Genomic DNA, 27,891 nt, shown 5'->3' with positions numbered 1-27,891 from the left:
AAGAGGAAGAGGAGATAGAACAAACTACTGCTACATGTCATCGATACAACAGCACTCTAGCGGTTTACATAAAGTCAGTTTCTGAAATGTATGGTTATTATTAAGAAAAAAAGTAAATCCATGATTGATAAATTGTCGTTATAATTAGAAGTGAGGTCATTTTTATAGATGTCACCATTTTACAAGTTGTTTACATGCCGATGCCAGTAGTAAGAGACTACCGGTAGCGTTGGTTTTCTCACCAAGAAGAAATAGTGTTAGCGTATGAAGTGAGAAAGATTTGTTAAGAAATTTGGCTTTGTCACTGGCTTTTCACATGAAAATGTAGCATGTAATTGTTACCTTTGAAGCATGGACTAAAAAAGGGGCACCATTTATCAAGGTCAAGAATAACTTAAGGATAAGGGTCAATGAGATGGAACGATTGTCAACCAAAAGATATGGAAGAATCAATGGTACAAAGTAAAAAAATAGGAAAATTTTATTACGCCTATATATACACAGGTTAGAGTATAAAGTTTATGAAACTGACCGTCTTCATATTATTAGAAAGTGAATCCATGTACCGAGGTACCGCCATCTTTACAAGTTAAATCCACACGTCAATATTGCCAGTAGCGAGAAAGAGGTTAGAATGCTTTCTGTTGAGCGTCAAGATGTGTAGTAGTGTTAAAAGTTACAAAGATTTGGTAGGCAACTTGATCGTCTTGCTGGAAAGTTCATATATGGTTGTTTTTTTTTTTTTGTTTTTTTTTTTTTTACAAAGGCATCACCACATTATCAAGGCCCAGAGGCCACTCAAGGATAAGGGTTAAAGAGTGTACAGTAGAAATTGGTCAATATAGTAATCATTAGTAATGAAAATTTGATAAATTTAATAACTTATATGGAATGGCTCATCAAGAACTTATTTACTTTAGACTTGAACACAACCATATTGTAGTCAGCCGGAAAGCAGGAAAACGGAAGACAATTCCACAGGCGTGCAGTTCTAAGAAAGAAGCTTTGTTCATGGAATCTACGTTTAGGTTTAGGCACAGATAAAGAGTGGGGGAAATTATTGATAGTGTTTACAGCTAGACGAGTGTTTCTTGTGAAAGTTTGGCGAGGGGGGACCATAGATTGAAGCTCAGTTGAACACTTTCCATGAAAATAACGATACATCAGAGACAAACTCGCAACATCTCTTCTGTGAGATAGAGGTTGCAAGGAGGAGAAAAGGACATCTCCTACGAGGCTACGAAGTCTATTTTGAACTCTATCAAGGCAGGCCAAGTCCTTTCTAGCAGCTCCTGCCCAGATGTGGCAACAGTATTCCATCCTTGGACGTACCTGGCTCTTATATAGGTAGAGAATAGCATCAGCAGTGAGATATCTACTGGATCGATAGAAAGAACCCACCATTTTTCCAGCGGCCTTGGCAACAGATTTGATATACGTGTTCCATTTAAGATCAGGAGTAATGGTCAAGCCCAGAAGCTTGTCAAAACTTGAGGCCTCCTGAAGACGAGAGCCATTCATTTCAATTGATGACAAATGTGAATTAGAATGTTGATGATGTAAAGAGAGAAGCTTGGTTTTAGATGCATTAAAAGTAACCAGCCACTCCTTTCCCCATTGTACTACGTGCTCAAGATCAGAGGAGAGAGAATTGGAGAGAACTTGGTCGTTTACTGTCTTAGATGTGGTACCATAAATGGTAGTGTCGTCAGCATAAATGTCTACAAATGATGTAAGGATATGATTTGGAAGATCATTAATGTAGATCAGGAAAAGAGTTGGGCCCAGGATGGATCCCTGAGGGACACCGGCATTAATACTGTGAGCTTCTGATTTTTGCCCCTCAACTACTACTCTTATGAACCTATCAGAAAGAAATGATTTAATAATTGAGAAGACTTTTCCAGCTATACCATAGCTAGCGATCTTATGAAGTAAACCTTTATGCCATACCCTATCAAAGGCTTTAGATATGTCAAGAGCAATTGCCCTAGAAAGATTGCCACCGTCGAGAGATTTGCTAATCCTATGCGATATAACTGTAAGGACATCTGCTGTAGATCTAGCAGAACGGAAACCATATTGAGTGTCACTAAGAAGGTTATTTTTGTTGAGATGTTTGATTACTTCTGTATTTAACACAGATTCTAGCAACTTACTCATGACGCACAGGAGACTTATTGGCCTGTACTGAGAGGGGGATGAGCGATCACCTGAATTCTTAAATACAGGGCATACTGATGAGATTTTCCAGGGAGATGGGAAACTATTCTCCTTAAGACAACATTTAAACAGTTTTGTAAGTATGGGCGCTAGTTCAGGTTGAAGTTTTTTGAGTACTATAATTGGAATACCATCAGGGCCAGTTGCTTTACTCGAATCAAGGTTTTTGATTAGCTTCGCAACATCACGTACAGATATATGTATATCACATAGCGTGTTTTCTGATACAGGAGGAAATATTGGGGGTTGGCGGTCTTGGTCGCAAAGGGTAGAATTAGCTGCAAAGTTCTTGACAAAGAGTTTGGCTTTGTCTGATGCTGACGAGATTACCTCAGGTCCATTGATAATAGTTGGGATGGAGCACACGCTTCTGTTCAGGATTCTGTTTGCTATTTGCCAAAACTGGTGGGAACCAAGCCGCTGCTCAGCTACTTTGGACTTAACAGATTGAGCATACAACTCTCTTGCGTTCCTTATTACTTTCTTACAATGGTTGCTGGCAGTCCTGAAAACGGCTTTAGTTTCCATACATCTATTATGTTTGAAGCAGTGGAAAAAGTGATTTCTGTGCGCAATGGCAGCAGCACATTCTGGAGAGAACCATGGCTGGCTGTTAGGTTTTTGCTGAACCTTTTTAGAGGGTATGAAATGGTCAATACCTACAATTAACCATTCAGTCAGGTCTAATACTATAGAGGACACATCCTTTTTAAACATGGAATGCAGAGGTAGATCAGATATAAATGTAGGGAAGCTATCCCAGTCAGCCTTAGTGTATCGATATACTGTACGATGAAGAGGTACGTCTGGGGACTTATTACATTTCATTTTTATCTTAATTGATACAACAGAGTGGTCGGAAGATCCAAGAGGCGACAGAACAGAAACTGAACATAGTTCAGGGCAAGTTGTGAGAAAAAGGTCTAGTAGGCTCGCATACTGGCCGTCATTATCGGGCACACGGGTAGGTTCCTGAACAATCTGAGTGAGGTCATAGGCAATGGAGAAATCATGACAGAACCTCCCCTCATCATCGGTCTTGTTTGAGTGGGTCAACCATTCGACGTTGTGAACATTGAAGTCTCCACATACGTGAATGTTAGCTGAAGGATAAGTAGAAAGGACTTGGTCAATTTTCTCAGATATGCTTTGAAAGATAGTAACTCCGCTGTTGTGGGGGCGATAGAGAGTAAATATAAATGCAGTTTATATGTTTATATAGGTTTGAGGAATTAGTGCCCGGCTGCTGCAGATACTGTTTCTGATTGATAGGTAACAAATCAATATTGAGTATTTTGATTCAATGATCATTGGTTGGTTGGTTTTGTTTTACGGCATATCAACCCTTTTCAGGTTATTTAATGCCGAATCTAGTTATTTTGAGGAACGATTTTTAATGGAGAATATTTTTTTTTACATCAGATTCTATTTAACCCATAGTTGGGACCCTAACAGGTACTACCACTCTGGGTCAGAGTGGACCTGGGAGCAATGGCAACTAAAGGGTGGCTCCACACTCCTCAAAGCCCGCAAGGTGGAGCCTCACCATCGGATATAGGTTTAGGTCATATCCAGGACCTTGATTCAATGAATACCAAGCATTTAAGTCAAGCAAATATCGAATGATTTAGAGATTGCTCCTGCTGCTGCTGAAGTTGCTGTTGCTGAGTGTCATTCATTCATTCATTTCGTGACTATTGTTGGCATTCGCTTCCCCAATATCTTTCTTGTTAGAATTCTTTTCAGAAAGATATTAATCAGAGACAGGAAGAACTAGGTGAAGGTTTCCAACATCCATAAGTGAAAGTGTTGATGTGGAACGAGCTAGATTAAAACTTAGCACACCCAAGTTGTCAATCTGTGTCATTAATCACTTACCGTAACTTCTCTGTTGCTGCTGGTAACACATTTTATTTCATATAGAGATTCACTTCAAGTCAGTATGTCTAAAACTCAAAGTATTAATTATTTGTTTATTCCAATTTCGGTGAATCCTTAAGTATCGATTGCTTAAATTTAGGTCTATGGAGTTGAAAGTTTTAAGTAATTGTTCAATTCAGGCCATCATGTATGAATGTGGAGCTCAATTTGCATTCAAAATACTGATTGATTAATATAGCTCATGTGAAACAAAGTATAGAATAATTCAGACCAATTTTTATAAGACAAACCACTGATCGCTTAATTTGGACTAGCTGGTATAACACCTCATCATAACGTTCTCAGGCAACATGAATTAGAAGAAGTATGTAGAAGATGCTGCCAGTCTACTGCAAATAAGGTAGGCTTCCTCTACTGGGCTAAAAACTTCCCATACATATGAAGCCACCAATTTTCCATACATGAAATATTGTTAGCACATATGTTGCATCAATGACTATTCTGTTTCTCTTGGACATTGTACAAAAAAACCTCTACCCTAATAGATCCTGCCAAGTTTCAGTCCCTGTCACATCACTAGAGTGTAATATCACTGTACTTGTTTTACATGTATCAGGCTGGTGCAAAAGTTTTTGTTGGTTTGTAGAATGGGCATTTTAAACCATTCTAATTTATTTTATGAATATTTTTATCACTCAAACATATCATGATTAATTTATATTTTTTCTTTCAGATTATTAAAGCGTCATTCATATTTTTATGCAATATTCTCACCCATGTTGACCCTCTTTAATCAACAGAAAGGCAGTCTTCCTCACACAGCACTACTGACCAAAAATCTCCTAGGAGAGTTTGGTTGGGAGATCTTGCCCCATCTTGCATATCCACCTGACCTTGCTCCTTTGGGATATCACTTATTTCGAGGATTACAAAACCACTGAGATGATCATTAGAGGACATTGTACATAAGTTAGATTCATGTTTCACATCAAGACCTAAAGAATTTTACAAGCAAGGAATTTATAAGCTCGTTGGCAGATAGAATTAAGTTATAGTAAGTGAAGAGATCGTTATTGTTCTGAATAAAGATTTTCAAAAACACAGTTTTTCATTTAAAAGATGTAATTTTAAATCAGCCATACCTTTTGCACCGACCTGATACTTCTATGGAATTTGTTTTGATGAACCTACTGCACTTGTATCCGCCTCAGCGAAATGCATCCAACTCACTTGACTAGCAGCTAAATCCCATTTCTTCACTAGCTCTCTAGATAGCACAACATTTTCTACTCTAAAAGCTTTGTAGCAGCAGCAGTGACACTTTGTGACTTATGCGTTTGGATTTCTGGTTTGAAATCTCAGTATTGATTGCATTTATCTTCACTTCCGGTTTTCCCAATCAGAGTCCATTTTTCATGTGAGCTGAGCACATGAAAGAGTTAATAAAAAGATTAAATGCACGGCAAATTCCTCTTTCTTGGTCAGGACGCGGTACTGACATCTCCACGTGGATTGGACCAACTCCCAAACTTCTCTCTTGTGGCGGAACAGAACCCACTCAGGCCTTTGATCCTAGGTTGAACTTCGACATGTAGATAAATAATCCATGGCTACCACCAGACCCTTTTCAATACTGTACACATGCATGAACTTTTCTCCTTAAGCAATTTTTATTCTCTGTCCATGCTAAAAAAAAGGGGGGATTTACTTCTCTTCTCTTTTCCCCATAATATAATTATCTTGTTACCTACCCCTACTATGTTGAAAAAGGCCTATCTGATTGGTCAAGGCGATTCTTCTTAACCAATCAGCAAACACCTTATTATGTCGGGCTGAATGAAAAAAGTCCTTATTCTTCCTCTTTCTGAATGCGAACCGTCAACAAGTAAGGAAACCTTCCCTAGTATCTCATTTTGAACATTCTGAGGGCTGTCTGTTTCTTGAATGTAAAATAATTTTATAGTTGGACTTCTAAAGCTGCAAACGTAATCAGTTTTGCAAAGACATTTTTAATTATTATTGTTTAAATAAGTCAATACATATATTATCTTTATCTCAGTCTTGTGTGTCTTCTGTCTTCTTTCTTTCAGCATTTCCCAAATTCAGCAAGTGAAAATTTAAGCACCCCCTTGCCAAAACATTTTATTGCTCATGAACTTGTATTACTGTAGGGAAAATTGTGGAAACCAAGAAAATGGTTTACCGTTAAAGCGTCTGCGCATCATGTGGAATCAAGCTGTCGGGGGGTGGGGGAGAAAGAATCAAGATGGCGGCGTCCACAACTTTTATAACTAGCGGTCCCGCAAAGTGATGCAAAATCTCACTGTTCAACTGGATAAAAGGAGGCCACAGGAAGAACACAAACAAACAGTTGTAGGAAAATCCCTGGAGACTGTTGTTGCATGTTACTGAGTCACTTTGCTGTCTTGCCTTTTTTTATTAATTTTTTTTCCTACCTTTTTTGGGTTACAATTACTAACCCGCTTCTCGTTTCCGTTCTTATTTACATAACAAAAATAACCAATAACTAAGATAATCAATAAAGTTGTTTAAAGTAATGAGACTTTGTCTTTTTATTTTACAGTTTTTTTTCTTTGAACTGCTTGTTTGAAAATTCCTCTCTACTCTGTTTCCCCGACCATACCAACCTACAAAAAATTTAAATGTAATGTTAACAAACATCTTGCTGCCGAACTCCCCGCTTAGGTTGCCCCTATAGACCTAGCCTTTTAAGATTCAGTGGCACTATTCCTTGTTTGGATGAACAAAGGTAAAAAAGAAAAAAAACAACATTCATCAGCTTATAAGTATTGATTGTTATTGATCAGATTATTCAAATGTCCAAATAAAAGCCAAGTACGTCCAAGGATGGAATACTGCTGCTACGTCTGGGCAGGAGCTGCTAAAAACAGCCTATCCTGCCTTGACAGAGTACAGCCTATCCTGCCTCGACAGAGTATAAAATAGACTTCGTGGTTTAGTGGGGGGTGCCCTTTTCTCTTCCCTGCAACCTCTCTCCCACAGAAGAGACATTGCAAGCCTGTCTTTGTTTTATCGCTATTTCCATGGCAGGTGCTCGTCTGTGCTCCAATCCCTCGTCCTCCCTCGCCAATCTTTCACGAGAAACACCCGTCTTGCTGAAACTACTGTCAATAATTTTCCCCACTCTTTATCTGTGCCTAAATCCAAACGTAGATTCCATGAGCAAAGCTTCTTTCTTAGAACTGCACGCCAGTGGAACTCTCTGCCGCTTGCCTGTTTCCCACCTGACTACAACTTGGACGTCTTCAAGTCCAACATAAACAAACTCCTGACAAACCGCCCCCTTAAGTAAGACACTCTATCAAAACCCCCAATACTAATGATTACTACAATACTATCTCATTGATTACTGTACACGCAATAACCCTTAACCCTGAGTGGCCTTCGGGCCTTGATAAGTGGTGACCCCCATGTAAAAAAAAAAAAAAGTATTGATTGTTTGATTTAGGCCAACTTATATTAAGTTCAAAGTATTGGTTAATTAATTCAAGCCAGTGTGAATGGAGCTTAAATTATTCACTGTTTAATTCAAACCAGTTTGTATAGAACTAATAGTATTGATTGCTTAATTTAGGCTAAATTTTCTGAATGACGAGACATTGATTGTTTAATTCAGACCTACTTCTCTGGAAAATTTTTAATATAGGTCAGATTTTATGTGATTCCAAATATTGACTTTGTAATTTGGACCAGGTCGTATAAATCCCAAAGTATTAATTATCTATTTTAGACTAGCTAAGTTTGAACCCAAATATTGATTAATTCAAGCTAGTTGGTATAAAGCTTAAAATATTGACTGTTTTATTCAGATTAGCTTATATGAAGCTCATAATATCGATTGCTTAATTTAAACTTGCTTCTCTGTAATTCAATAATATTGATTTTTTTTTCCTTCAAATATAGTTTAGTTTTTGTGAAAACCAAAGTATTGACGGTTAGTAAAGCTGAATTTTTAATTTGGACCAAAGTGTAAATGCAATAAGTTCATCAGAGCACATTCCATTTAAGCACATGTAAAAGAGGCATAGGAATGCAACATTGTGACGAGGGAACAAAAGTTGGAGCTTAGCACAGTGTAGGACCTATTAGATTTGAAACATTTTTTTTTACCCTGTCTTATGGTGAGAGACTAGTTGATTATTAAACAATAATATGATTAAGTAGCGTTTTCACCTTGAAGATCTTTTTTTCTTCGAAAATAGCCAATATTTAGAATATTTTATTTATTTATTATTTTATACTCTACGGACATATATATATATATATATATATATATATATATATATATATATATATATATATATATATATATATATAAGTAATAGCGTTTGTGTGTATGTTTGTCTGTGTGTAGCTGGAAAAATGGTGGGATCTTTCTATCGATCCGGTAGATATCTCACTGCTGATGCTATTCTCTATCTATATAAGAGCCAGGTACGTCCAAGGATGGAATACTGTTGCCACATCTGGGCAGGAGCTGCTAGAAAGGACTTGTCCTACCTTGATAGAGTTCAATATAGACTTCGTAGCCTTGTAAGAGATGTCCTTTTCTCTTCCTTGCAACCTCTATCTCACAGAAGAGATGTTGCGAGTTTGTCTCTGATGTATCGTTATTTTCATGGAAAGTGTTTGACTGAGCTTCAATCTATGGTCTCCCCTCGCCAAACTTTCACAAGAAACACTCGTCTAGCTTTAAACACTACTAATAATTCCCCCCACTCTTTATCTGTGCCTAAACCTAAACGTAGATTCCATGAACAAAGCTTCTTTCTTAGAACTGCACGCCTGTGAAATTGTCTTCCGTTTTCCTGCTTTCCGGCTGACTACAATATGGTCGTCTTCAAGTCTAACATAAATAAGTTCTTGATGAGCCGTTCCATATAAATTATCAAATTTACCAAATTTTCATTACTAATGATTACTATATTGTCCAATTTCTACTGTACACTCTTTAATCCTTATCCTTGAGTGGCCTCTTGGCCTTGATAATGTGGTGATGCCTATGTAAAAAAAAAACAAAAAAAACCAAAAAACAACTCCCTATGATCAAAGAAATATAAAGTGTCTATAGTGTGTGTACACCTCTCCTGGTCAAGAAATATTAATGCCGATTATAGGATACTTCTGTCAAAGGCGACATTTATTTTTATGTGTAACTTCTAAATCCTTCATAAAAGGGTTAAATCAAAGGAAATCACAAAGTATAATATATACTTTGAACTGCTCTTTTCAACTCAACAATCGAATTTAAAAAAAAAAATGAATAATAAAGAAATTACAAACGATATTTCAAAATTGCCTCGTTCAAATTTATTGGCACCGTAATTCTAATGATCGATTGTATGGCATTTAGCTTTAATTACTTGCTGTAGTCATTTATTATAGTTTTCCACTAACGTGTAGCATTCTTCAGCAGTAAATTTAGCTCATTCCTCCTGACAATAATCCTCTAACTGAGCGAGATTCTTAGGCTTCCTCTCCATTACCCTCAATTTTTAAATCCTCCACAAATTTTCAATGGGATTAAGGTCTGGGCTCTGGGATGGCCACTCCAAAACATTAATATTGTTGTCCTCAAGCCATTTTTGGGTCAGATTAGCCGAATGCTTTGGGTCATTATCTTGCATGAAGCACCAACGTCGACTAAGTGACAACTCTCTAGCAGAGTCCTTCATGTTTTCATTCAGTATTTTAACATGATCCTCCTTTTTCATGATGCCCGTGACCTTAACAAGTCGTCCTGGTCCAGTGGCAGCAAAGCATCCCCAAAACATCAAACTGCCTTCGCCGTGCTTCACAGTTGGTATGGTGTTTTTAGGCAAGAAGGCTTCGTGAGATTCCTGTAAACAGAAGAAATACTATAATGGCCGATTAACTCAAATTTTGCTTCGTCGGACCCTATAACATGTTTCAAGAAGGCAGTATCTTTATCAATATGGTACTTTGCGAACTCTAGCCTTGCTTTCAGATGCACAGGTTTCAATAAGGGAGTCTTCCTCGGGCGACATACTTTCAAACCAGCTCTCTTCAAAACTGTATCAACTGTGTCGAGACACATTCACTCCAGAGCTTCTCTGTTCCTCTACAATCTCCCCAGCAGTGATTCTTGGATTTTGGTTGACATGTCAATCCATTTTTCGCTCTGCTTTCGTGGTAGCCTTTTTCTACCTCGACCTTCCAAATTCTTAATATGAACTTGTGATTTGAACTTCTTTACGATGGCTCGAATGGTGGATTTGGGAAGGTTTAGCTTCTTAGAAATCTTATAGCCATCCCCTTTGGAATGACATGCTATCACACTCTTCCTAAGGTCTTCGCTGTGTTCCTTAGTCTTAACCATAACGAAAATTCCTTGATTTAAATTAATTCAAAGCAAACGCTGTCTAAAAATTATCTGAAAAAGAAATTTTTTTAAATTAACATTAAATAAGCATAATAAGGCTACAAAAAGGTAACGAAACAATGTCAAACATTAAATTGGTTGTAATTATACTGGTAATAGATGGAAATAATAAACCGTGCCAATAATTTTGAACACGGTAATTTAGAAATTTCGTTTGTAATTTCTTTAATATTCATTTTTTTTTTTAAATCTAATTGTTGCACCGGAAAGAGCAGTTCAAAATACATATGATACTACTTAATAACCTTCGATTCTGACCATTTTTATGAGATTTTATTAACAAAATATGATTTTTATTGGACCGTGTCAATAAATATGATCATGACTGTAGATTCGAAAAAGTTCTCAAAAAACGAATGTATTGCAAATATTATCAAAGGCAAAATAAGTTACTTTGCTATCAAACTGGATATTTTTTTAGTGCTTTTATTTAATGTAAAATGTTTATTCGGCTCGAAAAACACAGCGTTTACCGCTATATTTGAAAATTACAAATGACAGCAGACTGTGTTAAACACGATAAGTTTGGAAAAATGAGTTAAAACTAAAAAACTATACAAAATACTGTTAAAAAAAATACCGAATATATGTAAACCTATGTCACAGTAACATATATTGAGTGAGTTCCTAACAGTATTTTGTATAGTTTTTTTAGTTTTAACTCATTTTCCCAAACTTAACGTGTTCCACACAGTCTGCCGCCATTTGTATTTTTCAAATATACCAATAAACACTGCATGTTTTCGAACCAATTAAACATTTTACATTAAATAAAAACACTTAAATTCTTATCCAGTTAGGTAGAAAATTAACTTATCTTGCCTTTGATAACATTTATTTGTTATATATTTATTTTTCGACAACTTTTTCGTATCTGTGTTTAGTAATACAAACCCTTTTTATTTAATGTAACATTTAGTCGGCTCGAAAAATAGTGCTTATCGGTGTATTTGAAAAATACAAATGGTGGCAGGCACTGTTGATTACGTTAAGTTTGGGAAAATGAGTTAAAACTAAAAAAACTATACAAAATACTGTCAGAAACCCACCGAATATGTCAGCCTATGTCACGGTAACATATATTTGTGGGATTCTGACACTGTTTTGTATAGTTTTTTAGTTTTTAACTTATTTTCCCAAACTTAACGCATTCAACAGAGTCTGCAACCATTTGTCTTTTTCAAATATATCGATAAACATTGTGTGTTTTTTGAGCCGATTAAACATTTTACATTAAATAGAAACACTAAAAAATTATCAAGTTAGGTAGAAACGTAACTTACCTTACCTTTGCTTTCATTTATTTGTTTTGGACAACTTTTTCGAATCTGTGTATAGTAAGCCCCCCACCCACCCAAATATTAATTAAAAACTCACATTTTTTAATACAAAAAAAAAAAAAAAAAAAAACTAGCGTTTCAACATTTTAGCAACATTTGGCTTAATCCACTGATTGTTAGTCAATCCCAAGCCATGATTGACGGAAACTTCCGAGGATCTGGATCAAATTCTGCAAGAGTACCATTTTTTTTTTTCATTTTCGCCTTTTTTTTTTTTTTTCACTTTTTGGAGTGGATTGCTGAACTAAGAATATAAGAAACATGCATTTTCACTTTTTATTAGATTTTTCCATTACACGAAACTGAGCCACAGCAATGCATGGTAGGGTACAGCTAGTATATCTATCTATCTATATCTATACTCCTATAAATTCGTTTTTCTTTTGTGTGTATTGATATTCATATTAAAAACCCTCTTTTCTATTTATTTAAAAATAAAATACAATTTTCTTATATATGGGTTGTGGAATTGCATTCACTAGCAAAAGATCTAGCTAATTTGCATATTCTTTTAAACATTCATTTTAATTAATTCCCTATTAGTTTATATATTGTTTTAATTGGAATTCATTATTGAGATGAATATTATTTATATTAATTTATTTTATTGCGGACTATTATTCTTATCTTTATTGGTTGTTGTTTCATGACGTTTTGGCCAACTATTCCTCTGGCCTTCATACACAAGTCTGCCGCCATTTGAAATTTTCAAATATAACAGCAAACGCTGGGTTTTTTTAGCCGAATAAAAATTTTGCATTAAAAAAACAAAAATAATTATCCATTTCGGTAATAAAGTAACATATCTTGTCTTTGATAATATTTGTTATACATTTATTTTTTGACAACTTTTTCGAATCTATATGTACAGTAGTACAAACCCAATAAAAACACTAAAAATTATCCAATTAGGTAGAAAAGTAACTTATCTTGCCTTTGAAAATATTTACTTGTTATATATTTGTTTTTGTTGACAACTTTTTCAAGTCTTTGAAAGTACAAACCCAAAGGTGTATTTTTCTGTCTAATTTTATTTTTGTTACCGCACTTAAATTTAAATTTCACAATATCTTTTTGGGGGAGGGTATTTTTTTTTACATTAGGTCCACCTCCACAATTTTCGACTATGCTGAATAATAAAATCTCATTTAAAATTTGCAGAGGCCATTAGTTTTCGAGATATAAAGACCTGTACTATGCATTATAATTCACTGACGGCCATGAATAAACACTCCCAACCTCCCCATATTAACAACGGCTTTCAGAATAAACAACACCCATGCCTAATCACATGTTTTAACTTTTTACCTGTCTTTCGTCTTTTAAAAACGTCTTTTGGAATAAATACCACTATTCTCCCCATGTTAAGAACAGCTTTCAGAATAAACACCCCCAACCTACCCATGTTAAAAATTGTGGAGGTGGACCTAATGTGAAAATTTACCTTTTGTTTTTTTAATAAAGTGTTAGTTCAAAGAAGAGAATGGTGACAAAACATCATCCCCTCCCCTTGGTAAAATAGCAAAAAAAAAAAAATAATGGTTTTCTTGGTAGAAACTTTTCTGTATTTCACCTAACAATTTCTGGTGCTAATGAACTTACTAATCCGCGCTATTTTTTAAATCGAATTTCCAAGTTTAATTAAAGTTTTATGATATGTTTTTTTATTCAATTGTAAGGTTAAAGTACAGAATAGATACAAAACACCCTCCCCTCCCCATGTTAAGAATGGCTTTTTAAATAATAATGTTATTATTTCAACACGGATCACTCTCTACATGAGTACCTAATATTTTTTTTCAGCCATTCTTTCCGTAGAGAGGGGATGGTGTTTTGTAACTATTCTGTGCTTTTTTAACTAACAATTTATTATTAAAAAAAGATATTGTGTAAATATAAAAAAATAAAAAGATATTGTGAAAGTTGAATTTAACTTGAAAAAAAAACAATGTGAACGGCGCGTTCAAAATTGTAGCCAGACCTTATTTGGCAATAAGGTCAAGTGAGTCAATTAATGGGTTCTAATGCACTTACTGATCCGCGCTATTTTTTTAAATCATATTTCCAAGCTTAATTAAAGTTTTATGTTTTTTTTGGTATTTTTTTTAGATTAGGTCCACCTCCACAATTTTCTTTTAAATGACGACTTTTAAAGGTTTCCGACTATGCTGAATACAGAAATCGCATTGAAATTTTGCAGAAATAAGGAGTTATCGAGATATAGATAGTTGTTTTATGCCTTGTATTCTTTGGCGGCCATCTTTGTTACGCCCGTAGATTTGTTTATGGCACGCGCAAGCATGTACAAAAGACGGCTGCCAGAGATTACAATGCATTATACAAATTTTTAATATCTCGATAACTACTTATTTCTGCAAAATTTCAATGCGATTTCCGTATTCAGCATAGTCGAAAACCTACAAAAGTCTTCATTTAAAAGAAAATTGTGGAGGTGGACCTAATCTAAAAATTTACCGTTTTTTTTTTCATTCAATTGTAAGGTTAAAATACAGAATAGGTACAAAACACCCTCTTCTCCCAATGTTAAGAATGGCTTTTTAAATAATAACGTTATTATTTCAGCACGGATCAATAAGTGCACGAGTACCCAATTTATTTAAAAGCATTCATATTTTCTTATATAAAAACAACTTCTGTAAAAAAAAAAGAAAAAAACGTGCACTTTCAATCTTTGTTTAAAAAGGTTTTCTTGAAAAAAAACAAAAAAATACGGTAAAAAAAGCAAAGAACAAAACGTTAATCGGTATTCATGCAGAGAGTGATCCGTGCTGAAATAATAACGTTATTATTTAAAAAGCCATTCTTAACATGGGGAGGGTTTTTTTTTACCTATTCTGTACTTTAACCTTACAATTGAATAAAAAAACATATCATAAAACTTTAATTAAACGTGGAAATGCGATTTAAAAAATAGCGCAGATCACTCTCTGCATTAGCACCAAAAGTACAGAATAGTTTGAAAACATCCCCCCTCCCCATGTTAAGAATGGCTTTCTAAATAATGTTAATGATTCAGTACTGTTCCTTGTCTGCTTAAGTTTAACTTTTGTTTATTAAATTGTTAGGTGAAAGTCCAGAATAGTTACAAAACACCCCTATCCCCATGTTAAGAATGGCTTTCTAAATAATAACGTCATTATTTCAGCAGGGTAGCTTCTCTGCATAAGTACCATGTTTTGTTTTTAAATTGTTAGGTGAAAGGACAGAATTGTTACAAAATACCATCCCCATGTCAAGAATGTCTTTCTAAATAACATTATCTCAGCACGGTATTTTCTATGCGCTTTTTGTTTATTAAATTGTTAGGTGAAAGTATAGAATAGATGCAAAACTCCCTCCCCATGTTAAGAATAGCTTTCTAAATAACGGTATTATTTCAGCACGGTACCTTCTCTGCATAAGTACTATCTTTTGTTTATTAAATTGTTAGGTGAAAATATAAAATAGTTACAGAACACTCTCCCTTTCCCATGTTAAGAATAGCTTTCTTAATAGCGTTATTTCAGCACGGTACCTTCTCTGCATAAGTACCATCTTTTGTTTATTAAATTGTCAGGTGAAAGTATAGAATAGTAACAAAACGTCCTCCCCATGTTAAGAATGGCTTTCTAAATAACGTTATTATTCTATTATTATATTATTATGGCACTTTCTCTGCATAAGTACCATGTTTTGTTTATTAAATTGTTAGGTGAAAGTACAGTACTCATGCAGAGAGTGATCCGTGTTGAAATAATAACGTTATTATTTAAAAAGCCATTCTTAACATGGGGAGGGGAGGGTGTTTTGTACCTAATCTGAATTTTAACCTTACAATTGAATAAAAAAACATAATAAAACTTTAATTAAACCTGGAAATACGATTTAAAAAATAGCGCGGACCACACTTTGCATTAGCACCAAATATTATTTAAGCAAGTTACCAATCCGTAAAAAAAACTGTACTTTTACCAAACAATCTTATATCGAAAAAAAAAAAAAAACTCAAAAAGCAAATGACAAACTTTTTTTTTTGCCTTATATAATAAAGAAAAAATGTTTAAATTTAAAAATTTGGAAGATAAACAAATGAATTATGTTTTTTTTGTTTTTTTTACTTATCGAGTAAACAGAAAATGAAATCTACTTCGTTTCGTGAATTCGTGGCTGTGAAATGAATCAAACCGGAAGTTCAGTTTTATCAACAAAACAGGTTCGCACTAACGTTACGAAAATATATTTATTTTATTTAATATTTTAATAATTAGCAAGGTAAATTTATTTTAATAACATAAAAACATCTCTCGACTCGAAAGATGGGTTGTCTGAAAATTTCAAATAAATTGGTAACGTGGAAATATAGTTTTATTTGCTTATAACGAACCAAGAATTACATTTTTATATATAGAGACTAGCTGTACCCTGCCACGCGTTGCAGTGGCTCAATTTGGTGTAATGGAAAAATTTAATAAAAAGAGAAAAATGCATGTTTCTTATATTCTTAGTACAGCAATCCACCCCAAAAAGTGAAAAAGAAGGCGAAAATGAAAAAAAATGGTACTCTCGCAAAATTTGATCTGGATCCTCGGGAGTTTCTGTCAATCATTCATGGTTTGGACTCTACCCACAATCAGTGGATGAAGCCGAATGTAGCAAAAATGTTGAAACGCTAAATGTTTTTTTTTTGTTGTTGTTTTCTGTATACAAAAATGTGAGTTAGTAATTAATATTTGGTTGATGGGGGGGGGGGTTACTATACACAGATTCGAAAAAGTTGTCCAAAAACAAATAAATAAAAGCAAAGGTAAGGTAAGTTACGTTTCTACCTAACTGGATAATTGTTTAGTGTTTTTATGTAATGTAAAATGTTTAATCGGCTCGAAAACAGAAATGGTCGCAGACTGTGTTGAATACGTTAAGTTTGGGAAAGTAAGTTGAAAACTAAAAACTATACAAAACAGTGCCTGAAACCCCACAAATATACGTTACCATGACATAGGCTGGCATAATCGGTGGGTTTGTGACAGTATTTTGTATAGTTTTTTAGTTTTAACTCACTTTCTCTAACTTAAAGTAATCAACAGTGTCCGCCACCATTTGTAGCTTTCAAATACACCGATAAACACTGTTTTTCAAGCCGACTAAACGTTACATTAAATGAAAAGGGTTCATATTACTAAACACAGATACAAAAAAGTTGTCAAAAAATAAATATATAACAAATAAATGTTATCAAAGGCAAGAAAAGTAAATGTTCTACCTAACTGGATAAGATTTTAGTGTTTTTATGTAATGTATAATCGGTTCAAAAACATTCAATGTTTATCGGTATATCTGAAAAATACAAATGGCGGCAGACTGTATTAAGTTTGGGGAAATTTTGGGAAAATGAGTTTAAACTAAAAAACTATACAAAATACTGTTAGGAACTCACTCAATATGTTATCATGACTTAGGCTGGCATATAATCGGTGGTTTTAAACTTTTGCTCGATACAGGTGACGACTTTTAAAAGTCCCTTTTAGTGATTACCTGGTTTGAGGATATTTGTACAACTAAATGGCAAATCTGCTCCAAAAAATCCAGTATTATTTTACTTTAAGGCCCGTTTCACGTTCATATATAACGAAATATTTTATTGCAGATTTTGGTGTGCTAAAAACGAATCGGCAAACTGTTTCCGTAGCAAAAAGAAAGTTTTCATGATATTCATGAAATTACTTTTTCGAACAGTGGGTGATCACTTTTCAATGTAAATTTAAGTTAGAATGAGCACCCACTTTCTGGCCACCTGAGAGAGGGGCATTTTTCTGTGTGTTTCTTGGCTAAAAAGTTTTTTGTTTGATTTCTTTTTTTTGGTAATAACCCCTGAACTCTGGGACTATTTTCCATTTCACAGCTGTAGCCTTCGTTTACGCTATGCATGAGCATAAACGAAAGCTGGTTAGCCAATAAACATGGGAAAAAATCCCCCCTCTCTCAGATGGCTAGAAAGTGGGTGCTCATTTTGAGTTAAATTTGCATGGAAAAGTGATCGCCCACTTTTCGAAAAAAGTAATTTCTTCATATCATAAAAACTATTTTTTTGTAACGGAAACAGTTTGCAGATTCGTTTTTAGCACACTGAAGTCTACAAAAAGATTTTTGTTATATACGAACGTGAGATGCACGGCCCTTAATGGAAAATTATATAAAAAATCCTGGGGAAAATAGTTGTCAATAAAAACATCAAATGAATTCGATAGAAAAAAAATGGATGCTATGTTTTTTTTTATTTTTCTGTGTGTTTCTTGGCTAAAAAGTTTTTTTGTTTGATTTCTTTTGCATGGTAATAACCCCTGAACTATGGGACTATTTTCCATTTCACAGCCGTAGCCTTTGTTTATGCTACGCATGAGCATAAACGAAAACTATTAAATATGCACTCGCGTACCAAACTGCTTTGTCAAAAACCTTTAAGCCAATAAACACGAAAATAAATGCACCTTCCCCGGGTGGCCAGAAAGTGGGTGCTCATTTTAAGTTAAATTTACATGGAAAAGTGATCACCCACTTTTCGAAAAAAATTTCTTCATATCATGAAAACTATTTTCGTACTTATTGGGCGTTGATTTCCATGGCGACCCGCAGAATTATTTAATGGTCGTTTCCTTAGTACCCCCCCCTAGTCAAGGCTAATGCATGTGCACGTAACATTTTTTATTTATTTACTTACGTGGCAGAGTTATACAACCATCACCCCCATGCGAATTTCTATACTGATAGGTTTTTGAAATTTTTTCACTGGATTATTATTGATTGAACACTAACCAGATTATGAAAAAAAATTGAAAAAAAAAAAAATTATTTCAACATTTGAAAGGGTACTCACTTTTTAGTTATTTTATTTTTGGCTAAATACGGAAGTGTTTTCGGAAGATATAAAATGGTCGCATGTTGATGAAGCAATGTATCAGAAGGCGTACAATATGGAAAATTATTGGTAAATTTTTAGATTAGGTCCACCTCCTCAATTTTCTTTTAAATAACGACTTGTAAAGGTTTTCGACTATGCTGAATACGAAAATGGCATTGAAATTTTGCAGAAATAAGTAGTTATCAAGATATAAAAAGTTGTATTATGCATTGTAATCTTTGGCAGCCATCTTTTTTACGCGCGTATATTTGTTTATGGCGCGCGCGCATAAAAAGATGGCCGCCAAAGAATACAATGCATAATATAACTTTTTATATCTTGATAACTACTTATTTCCGCAAAATTTCAATGCGATTTCCGTATTCAGCATACTCGAAAACCTATAGATGTCGTCATTTAAAGGAAAATTGTGGAGGTGGACCTAATCTAAAAAAATACCAAATTATTAAACATTTCGGTACTCATGCAGAGAGTGATCCATGCTGAAATAATAATGTTATCATTTTAAAAGCCATTCTTAACATGGGGAGGGGAGGGTGTTTTTTACCTATTCTGTACTTTAACCATACAATTGAATAAAAAAAAACATATCATAAAACTTTAATTAAATGTGGAAATACGATTTAAAAAATAGCGTGGATCACTCTCTGCATTAGCACCAACATTTCTCCAGCATGTTAGTGAAATTTATAATACTTAAAAAAATTAAAAAAACAAACAAACGATTTGAAAAAAAACAAAAAACCCACACCTTTCATAAAAACAAATTATTTAAAAAAAAAAAAAACACCCACAAACTGACTTTTAACTAAATAAGAAGAAAAAATTTTTTTAAAAACTCGTAACTTTATTTTCATAAAAACAATAAAAAAAAGTCATGTTCAATCTATTTTTTTTCTTTGAGAAACAAATATATTTCTGATTTACAAATGCGGTAGAGACTCATATTATTTTTACTTTCTATGGTTTTGATATACCGCGTTTTTATTTGTTACAAAATGGGTGACTGATTTATCAGAACGTTGTAACTAAAAAGTGAGCACCACTTTCAAATGTCGAAATAATGATTTCTTTTAAAAAATTTTTTTTTAATAATGTGTTTAATTAGTGTCCAATCAATAATAATCCAGTGAAAAAAATTTCCAAAAACCTATAAGTATAGAAATTAAGCACTTACTTTTACAAAGATTATTTACGTTAACTCTTTTCATAAATAATAATAAAAAAAAAAGTAACTAAACCATTTATTGATAATTTGTCACGTGTACAAACATTTATTTATTTATTTATTTACGTAGGCTTAACTCTTTTCATGAATAAGAAAAGTTTTACTCTTTAAGAATAATAAAAGGAAAAAATGCAGAGAGTGATCCGCGCTATTTTTTAAATCGTATTTCCAAATTAAAGTTTTACGATATGTTTTTTTTATTCAATTGTAAGGTTAAAGTACAGAATAGGTACAAAACACCCTCCCCTCCCCATGTTAAGAATGGCTTTTTAAATAATAACGTTATTATTTCAGCATGGATCACTCTCTGCATGAGTATCATAAAAATTAATACAAATAATACTTATCTCAATAAGTGAAAGGCTCATTTCTACCGGAAATGAAGTGGGGACAATCTCGCAGTTACGAAAAATATTTTCGTTTATAATTTAATATTTTTATAATTCGCAATGTTAAATTATTTTAATAACATGCAAACATTCTTTGACTTTAAAAATAGATTTTCTAAAAATTTCAATTAAATTGGTAATGTAAAAATATGGTTTATTCACTTTTAACAAACCAAAAATTACATTTTTATATGATGATTGCAACGTCTTGTCAGACGAGTGCCACTCCCTCAGACATTTAAAATCCATGAGCCCAAATGCCTGAGGGAGTATCTATACAAAGATGATGTTACAGAGTCTTAGCTTTGTACGACAGCTAAGTCTCTCTCTCAGTTCAAAATGTTGAGATCCAGCAACAAGCAAGAGCAAGATAGCCAGCAACAAATTAAACTGCAGACCAGCTTAATGCAGGTAACGGTCTTCCGCTTTATGTTTTTTTAAATCAGAGATTTGCTTCTCCTAGAAAGGTTGCCTTCACCACGACTTACAGGAGCCCTCTCCACCCCAATACACATATACACACACGCACACAAATATACACTGTGCTAGTTGGCACAAAAAGAGTTCATTCGCCCTTTGGAAGGTCTTGTTTTTAATCCTTCAGGGAGACTAGCCGCCCTCCGCACCAAATAAGCCTGGTGGGGGAACCAGTTTAGTCGCCGTCACCCGACCATGAGGCAGGTAGTACTGGGTTACATGGTACCAGTAGCAAATGACATGACCTGACACATATATACATATATATATACACACATATATATATGCATATATATATGTGATGATTGTAACGTCTTGTCAGACGAGTGCCACTCCCTCAGACACTGAAAGTTTATGAGCCCGAAAAATGACATATAGTCCTGCCAGCGAATTCACATGCTCAAGCAGACATGACACTAAAGACGGTCATTGTTATACATACATATATATACATTCACACACACATATACATGCGTACATACACAATACACAATACGCACACATACATATACATACACACACACATGCAAACATAAACAAGACGGTCATTGGTATACATACATATAAATGTATACATGCATACATACATACATACATACATACATACATGTCTATAAGCATACGCTCATATATACCCATATACATACACAATGCATAATACACAAACATACATATACATACCCACATTCATACATACACATATGCATACATATACATCCACATATACAAATACATACACACATATACTTACACATACATATACGTACACATATACACATATATATACATACACTTACCTACATATACATACACATCCATATATATGCATTAATACACATACACACATACATGCACACATACAAATACATATACATACAAACCTGCATACATACACATACATGCATATACACACATACATGCATACAAACATTTATAAATGTATATATGTACACACACAAACATATATACACATAGACACATATACATACATATACACATAGATATAAATACATATAAACTCACATGTACATATATAAATATACACACACATACATATATAAATATACATACACATATACATACATAGATACAAATAATGATGGCAGAATAATTGTTACATGCATCCAGCATTACAGGCGTACACACGTCACAGCTTTTTTTATCGCAACAGGACTTTTTTTCTTTTTTCTTTTTTTTATAATAGACAAATACCTGAGGGAGTATCTATACAAAGATGATGTTACAGAGTTTTAGCTTTGTACGACAGCTAAATATCCCTCTCGGTTTCAAATGTTGACATCCAGCAACAAGCAAGAGCAAGATAGCCAGCAACAAGTCAAACTGCAGACCAGCTTAATGCGGGTACTGGTCTCCCGCTTTGTTTTATTTTTTTATTTAAAAAAAACATATATATGTACACATATATATACATATATATATGCATATATATACACATATATATACATATATATATATACACATATATGCATATATATATACATATATATACATATATATATATATGCACACACATACATATATATATATATGTATGTATATTTTATTTACTGTTTTTTGGGGAAGAATTCCAACAAAGTGCTCAATTACAAAGAAAAAACATTTTTCGATGTAAGAGCTTAACATTTATTTATTTATTTAATATTGTAATGATGGTCAGAAAAACATTGGTACCGTCGGTTTCAAGCCTAACATAAGGGAGACCAGACGATGGACTAGCATTATTTACGATTTACTATATACATATATATATATATATTCATATATATATGCATATATATATACATATATATATATATACATATATATATGCATATATATACATATATATATGCATATATATATACATATATATATATACATATATATACATATATATACATATATACACATATATATACATATACATATACACATATATATATGCATATATATATACATATATATATATATATATCAGAAGGAACGTCTAAGTTTTGAATTATCGTAAATTCTCATGTATTAAAAGATAAAAGTTTTATAAGCTATAAATAGAGATTGATTAACATTACATTAACATAATAAGTTACAGTTTAATAACAATTTGGTTCAATCAATAATTTTATGACCAAACGATATTATAATAATTAAATTTAATTCTTAAAATGCTATTTAAAAACAATAAGTATTTAATAAACAAAAACAGACGAAATTGGTAAGGTATATGGGAAAAAATCGAAACAAAACTGAAAGAGAAAAGATTCTCGGGCAACGTCGAGTCGGAACAGCTAGTAGAATATAAAAGCTACACATAAATACATTTGTTAAGCAAAAAAAAAAAAAAGCTATGAAAGTAGGAATTGAGTCTGACATAAAACAAGTTACTCACAAAAGGTTATTATTTCTTGTTCTATACATATTTATCTTTGCACGCATATTTCTCACACTAAACTGCCTCGGACACTGTGGTGAAATCCATTTTTCCCAGCTCTTTGTATGTTTTTGTAAAAATAAAACAAAAACAACTGTTTCCTTTGCTTTCCTACTTCCCAACGCGGATTCACTATTCAACTCTTATCTACCCCAACCCTCAAGTCCTGGGTATGAGCTTAAAAACTACATCCGGTCATAAGGTCCAATTTAAGAACTTTGAGGAGTTTGGAATTACTCCTTAATCACTATTACTCCCAGATCCACTCTGACTAATAGTGGCTGTATCTGCTAGCGTCTCATCTATGGGTTGAATAGGATTTATCATTTGCAGACTATTCACTTACAGAATGTGAATGTTTGTCCATTGAAACGATGAGGAACATCTGATCATCGCACAGAAATGGTGAATGACATGCGCTGATTTGTGAAACAAGGGTTGCACAATTTCTAACCACTCATCTCTGGAGTTGGCACTGTTTGACTCCAGTGGCAAAGAAGTCCAGAATGACACGAAACAATGTCGAGATGAGTTGTGAGCATATAAACCACTTGATATTCTCAAATGCTCACTCATTTTAGTACTGACTAGGCTCAACGATACTTAACTTTAGTGATCTAATCGAACCGGTGTATTAGCATGATTATAATAAATATATTGTGCAGTGATGGGACGATTCCAATATTTTTCCTGATTCCGATACAATTACCGATGTCATACTAAATTCCCAATTCTGATTCAGTTACCAATTCCGATTCTTTATAAATCTCTAAATATTTAGCTATAAAGTTGTTATTTTCTCCCGATTACACTAAAAAACACATTAAATGTGCATATATTTTTTAAATGTAAAAACACCCTTGTGGGGAAGGGAGTAACCTATAGATTTTACTTTTATCGCTAGTTTAAAATCAATAATTATTTATTATTCTAACATTTCTGCCAACAGTGGAAGAGTTTGTTTTAAACAAAATTAAAGAGAAAAGATAATTAAAGTAATCCTTTTTGACATCATAAAATAGACACAAATTTTTCCAATTCCGATATTTTGGTTGATGTAACCTTTAACTTTCTTCAGGTATATTTTGTCAAATTCGGGAATCTTTCTGTTCAACTCAGGAATCTGTGCAAAATTTTGAATGGAATCCATTATTTAATCCCTGGAGGAAGAGCCATAGCTCTTAGCAAAAAAAAAAAAAAAAAAAAAAAAAATACACTAGGAGTAAGGTATTGACATAGTTATACATTATGCCCATAAAACAAATCTATATAAAAATCCACTAATACATTTTATGTTTTTATATATAAACATGTGCTGTGCTGCTGTTTTTTGTGGTACATGTGAATGTCAAACATAGCAGGTGATAGATGCTTGGTTTTGTCTCTGGCTGGAGTTTGACCAGCCAAAAGATATTTTATTTGTTTGAAAAAATAAGTACCTCAGTAAATAGGAAAATCGAGCTGTGACCGACTTACTTTTCTAGATGGACTTCAGATAAATCCCTTTGAATGGATGTTACATGGCGTCATATCAACCTTTGATGATTTTGAAGAACAACAAAGTGTCATATATCCATTAAAGCATGTTATGCATGTATGTATAAATGTACATGCTTCATAGTCATAGAACGAGTTGTGTATCAATATGTGTCTTATAATGTATGCATAAACGACACACTCATCATCATTGGGTGTGTAAATAATCGTCTATGTTATCTGTTATATCATGTTGTTATGTATGTATAAATGTACGCATTGATCTTTTTGATATCACCGAATAAGAACATGTTACAAATGCGGTATGTATATAGTGCATCATTGCGTATGTGGATGTGGGTGTAAACATATATAATAAACAATAATGTGGGTGTTAACATATATAATAAACAATAATGTGGGTGTAAACATATATAATAAAGAATAATGTGGGTGTTAACATATATAATAAAGAATAATGTGGGTGTTAACATATATAATAAAGAATAATGTGGGTGTTAACATATATAATAAAGAATAATGTGGGTGTTAACATATATAATAAAGAATAATGTGGGTGTTAACATATATAATAAAGAATAATGTGGGTGTTAACATATATAATAAAGAATAATGTGGGTGTTAACATATATAATAAAGAATAATGTGGGTGTTAACATATATAATAAAGAATAATGTGGGTGTTAACATATATAATAAAGAATAATGTGGGTGTTAACATATATAATAAACAATAATATGGGTGTTAACATATATAATAAAGAATAATGTGGGTGTTAACATATATAATAAAGAATAATGTGGGTGTTAACATATATAATAAACAATAATGTGGGTGTAAACATATATAATAAAGAATAATGTGGGTGTTAACATATATAATAAAGAATAATGTGGGTGTTAACATATATAATAAAGAATAATGTGGGTGTTAACATATATAATAAAGAATAATGTGGGTGTTAACATATATAATAAAGAATAATGTGGGTGTTAACATATATAATAAAGAATAATGTGGGTGTTAACATATATAATAAACAATAATATGGGTGTTAACATATATAATAAACAATAATGTGGGTGTAAATATATATAATAAACAATAATGTGGGTGTTAACATATATAATAAACACTGATGTGGGTGTAAACATATATAATAAACAATGTTAACATATATAATAAACAATAATGTGGGTGTTAACATATATAATAAACAGTGCTTTTAGACAGATCGAATACTAAGACATTTTTCTTCTTCAAGTGTTCGGTCTGGTCTTGCAGACTTCGACGATCATGGTCCGCCATTCTTTCTCGTTCTAGGTCTTTCTCATGAGTTCATTGTTCTTGTCATCTTTATTCGTCACAAATTTGTTCAAACTGTCTTTGAATTTAGTGTGTTGTATTCCTCTGCTCTTGTTTCCGCATATTTTGTCACTCCATAACAGTTTCTGTAGTCCGGCAGCCCTGATTATAATAATACATTAAACCGTTATTTTTAAAACGGGCTGCTAGCTCCAATCCATATAACCTTTTTCAAATTTTGTTGTCACCACTTTCTGTCGTTTATTCCTTCTCATCATAATGAGGGTTTTTTCGCTGATTACATTCTCTGTTCCTTCTTTCATTTACTTTGACTTATCTTTCATTTCTTTCGGCCATTCTGTATTTCTATTATGACCCTTTCGCTCTCCAGTAGCGTTTTGCTTCTGTTGGGTCCGGTTCTTCTGTTTTTGTTTTAACTCCATTTACATTTTGGTAGAATTGGCTTTTATTATTTTCAAAGGTCCTGTTTTGCTTGCACTGTTCCGATTTGTATTGGTATCGTTTTAATCTTCTGTTGCTGCTATTTTTTTTACTTCACTTCTTCCTGTTTATTGTTGAGCCTCTCTTTGCTAGTCACATTTCTACTTTTCCATCCTCTTCTAGTGGTATTCATCTTGTTTGGTCGCTTTGACTTGTTTAGTTTGTTTGTTTGATCATCATCATCAACTATATATATATATATATATATATATATATAGACTAACATAAAAAAAACAAACACTAACCTAGTTTTAAAACAGATCAAGAAACTAAATATCCAGGCTAAATAGAGCACACACAAAGGAACAGGTCAACCAGAGGTCAAATAGGCCTTTGTCCAATAAATGCATGCTCATTGGCTGATAGGAAGGGCGCGGTGGATACTAGAAAGTTGATTGGCTAACTAAAATCTCAATAGAAGATGCGCATATAAAAACGACAAACAATCACAGAACTCGCGCATAAGCCTGAAGAGTCCTAGAGTGGATGAAACGCGGAATATTCAGTGTAGCTTAATCGCCATATATATTTTATAAATTATTATATATATATATATATATATATATATATATATATATATATATATATATACATATATATATATATATATATATTTTTTAATACGATAGCGTGTGTACTATTTTCTGTCTCACGCTCACATCTGGGTCGTTTTGTTGTTATGTACTTCCATTTCTTGTAATAAATAATTTTACCAAGAATTCTTCATAAGTTTTGATTTCGGTTTCGATTATAGCTGATGGCACTTAAGTCATCTATTCTTTTTATAAATAATTTTACCAAGAATTCCTCATAAGTTTTGGTTTTGGTTTCGATTAAAGCTAATGGCATTCCAATAATCCATATTTTTAAAAAATAATTTTATCAAGAATTCTTCATAAGTCTTGGTTTCAGTTTCGATTTTAGGTGATGGCATTTTAGTAATCTATTTTTTTATAAATAATTTTATCAAGAATTCTTCATAAGTTTTGGTTCCGGTTTCGATTATAGCTGAACAAACTAAAGTTTATATATATATATATATATATATATATATATATATATATATATATATATATATATATATATATAGTAAGTTATAAAAATATATATGGCGATTAAGCTACTACGCGGAATATTCAGTGTAGCTTAATCGCCACATATATTTTATAATTTACTAACTAGCTCTACCTACGTATTGAGTACTTTTGAAGTAAATACTTAAAGTTTACGCATAAATTTATACTTTCGTATATTAATTTA

The sequence above is a fragment of the Euprymna scolopes genome, chromosome 7 (assembly GCF_053919585.1).
Source record: "Euprymna scolopes isolate OS-2025 chromosome 7, ASM5391958v1, whole genome shotgun sequence".
In the NCBI taxonomy this organism is placed as follows: domain Eukaryota; kingdom Metazoa; phylum Mollusca; class Cephalopoda; order Sepiida; family Sepiolidae; genus Euprymna; species Euprymna scolopes.
Note: the sequence above shows the minus strand (reverse complement) of the source record.